Raw genomic sequence first — 3,056 nt, 5'->3', positions numbered from 1 at the left:
GGTGGTGGTGCGGCGCTTTTTTTCCTTTGGGCTGATAGCTTTGAAGATATGATCTGATGGTGGTGAAAGTGGAGCAGGACTGTCCCCGTGGCGCAATTGGCTAGCGCGATCGGCTGTTAACCAAAAAGTCGGAGGTTCGAGCCCACCCGGTGGTGGTGCGGCGCTTTTTTTTCTTTGGGCTGATGGCTTTAAAGATATGTTCTTATGGTGGTGAGAGTGGAGCAGGACTGTCTCCGTGGCGCAATTGGCTTGCGCGATCGGCTGTTAACCGAAACGTTGGAGGTTCGAGCCTACCCGGTGGTTGTGCGGCGCTTTTTTTTCTGTGGGCTGATAGCTTTGAAGATATGTTCTGATGGTGGTGAGAGTGGAGCAGGACTGTCTCCGTGGCGCAATTGGCTAGCGTGAGCGGCTGTTAACCGAAAAGTTGGAGGTTCGAGCCCACCCTGTGGTGGTGCGGCGCTTTTTTTTCTTTGGGCTGATAGCTTTGAAGATATGTTCTGATGGTGGTGAGAGTGGAGCAGGACTGTCTCCATGGCGCAATTGGCTAGCGCGATCGGCTGTTGACCAAACGGTCGGAGGTTCGAGCCCACCCGGTGGTGGTATGGCGCTTTTTTTTCTTTGGGCTGATAGCTTTGAAGATATGTTCTGATGGTGGTGAGAGTGGAGCAGGACTGTCTCCGTGGCGCAATTGGCTAGCGCGATCGGCTGTTAACCGAAAGGTTGGAGTTTCGAGCCCACCCGGCGGTGGTGCGGCGCTTTTTTTTCTTTGGGCTGATAGCTTTGAAGGTATGTTCTGATGGTGGTGAGAGTAGAGCAGGACTGTCTCCGTGGCGCAATTGGCTAGCGCGATCGGCTGTTAACCGAAAGGTTGGAGTTTCGAGCCCTCCCGGGAGTGGTGTGTTGCTTTTTTCTTTGCGCTGATAGCTTTGAAGATATGTTCTGATGGTGGTGAGAGTGGAGCACGACTGTCTCCGTGGCGCAGTTGGCTAGCGCGATCGGCTGTTAACCGAAAGTTTGGAGGTTCGAGCCTAACCGGTGGTTGTGCGGCGCTTTTTTTTCTATGGGCTGATAGCTTTGAAGATATGTTCTGATGGAGGTGAGAGGAGAGCAGGACTGTCTCCGTGGCGCAATTGGCTAGCGTGATCGGCTGTTAATCGAAAAGTTGGAGGTTCGAGCCCACCCGGTGGTGGTGCGGCGCTTTTTTTTATTTGGGCTGATAGCTTTGAAGATATGTTCTGATGGTGGTGAGAGTGGAGCAGGACTGTCCCCGTGGCGAAATTGGCTAGCGCGATCGGCTGTTAACCAAAAAGTTGGAGGTTCGAGCCTACCCGGTGGTTGTGCGGCGCTTTTTTTTCTATGGGCTGATAGCTTTGAAGATATGTTCTTATGGTGGTGAGAGTGGAGCAGGACTGTCTCCGTGGCGCAATTGGCTAGCGCGATCGGCTGTTAACCGAAAAGTTGGAGGTTCGAGCCCACCCAGTGGTGGTGCGGCGCTTTTTTCTTTGGGCTGATAGCTTTGAAGATATGTTCTAATTGTGGTGAGAGTGGAACAGGACTGTCTCCGTGGCGCAATTGGCCAGCGCGATCGGCTGTTAACCGAGAAGTTGGAGGTTCGAGCCCTCCCGGGAGTGGTGTGTTGCTTTTTTCTTTGCGCTGATAGCTTTGAAGATTTGTTCTGATGGTGGTGACAGTGGAGCATGACTGTCTCCGTGGCGCAATTGGCTAGCGCGATCGGCTGTTAACCGAAAGGTTGGAGTTTCGAGCCCACCCGGCGGTGGTGCGGCGCTTTTTTTTCTTTGGGCTGATAGCTTTGAAGATATGTTCTGATGGTGGTGAGAGTGGAGCAGGACTGTCTCCGAGGCGCAATTGGCTAGCGCGATCGGCTGTTAACCGAAAAGTTAGAGGTTCGAGCCCACCCGGTGGTGGTGCGGCGCTTTTTTTTCTTTGGGCTGATAGCTTTGAAGATATGATCTGATGGTGGTGAAAGTGGAGCAGGACTGTCCCCGTGGCGCAATTGGCTAGCGCGATCGGCTGTTAACCAAAAAGTCGGAGGTTCGAGCCCACCCGGTGGTGGTGCGGCGCTTTTTTTTCTTTGGGCTGATGGCTTTAAAGATATGTTCTTATGGTGGTGAGAGTGGAGCAGGACTGTCTCCGTGGCGCAATTGGCTTGCGCGATCGGCTGTTAACCGAAACGTTGGAGGTTCGAGCCTACCCGGTGGTTGTGCGGCGCTTTTTTTTCTGTGGGCTGATAGCTTTGAAGATATGTTCTGATGGTGGTGAGAGTGGAGCAGGACTGTCTCCGTGGCGCAATTGGCTAGCGTGAGCGGCTGTTAACCGAAAAGTTGGAGGTTCGGGCCCACCCGGTAGTAGTGCGGTGCTTTTTTTCTTTGGGCTGATAGCTTTGAAGATATGTTCTGATGGTGGTGAGAGTGGAGCAGGACTGTCTCCGTGGCGCAATTGGCTAGCGCGATCGGCTGTTAGCCAAAAGGTCGGAGGTTCGAGCCCACCCAGTGGTGGTGCGGCGCTTTTTTTTCTTTGGGCTGATAGCTTTGAAGATATGTTCTTATGGTGGTGAGAGTGGAGCAGGACTGTCTCCGTGGCGCAATTGGCTAGCGCGATCGGCTGTTAACCGAAAAGTTGGAGGTTCGAGCCTACCCGGTGGTTGTGCGGCGCTTTTTTTTCTATGGGCTGATAGCTTTGAAGATATGTTCTGATGGTGGTGAGAGTGGAGCAGGACTGTCTCCGTGGCGCAATTGGCTAGCGTGAGCGGCTGTTAACCGAAAAGTTGGAGGTTCGGGCCCACCCGGTAGTAGTGCGGTGCTTTTTTTCTTTGGGCTGATAGCTTTGAAGATATGTTCTGATGGTGGTGAGAGTGGAGCAGGACTGTCTCCGTGGCGCAATTGGCTAGCGCGATCGGCTGTTAGCCAAAAGGTCGGAGGTTCGAGCCCACCCAGTGGTGGTGCGGCGCTTTTTTTCTTTGGGCTGATAGCTTTGAAGATATGTTCTTATGGTGGTGAGAGTGGAGCAGGACTGTCTCCGTGGCGCAATTGGCTAGC

This window comes from Rhipicephalus microplus, unplaced genomic scaffold, assembly GCF_043290135.1.
Source record: "Rhipicephalus microplus isolate Deutch F79 unplaced genomic scaffold, USDA_Rmic scaffold_13, whole genome shotgun sequence".
Lineage (NCBI taxonomy): Eukaryota > Metazoa > Arthropoda > Arachnida > Ixodida > Ixodidae > Rhipicephalus > Rhipicephalus microplus.
Note: the sequence above shows the minus strand (reverse complement) of the source record.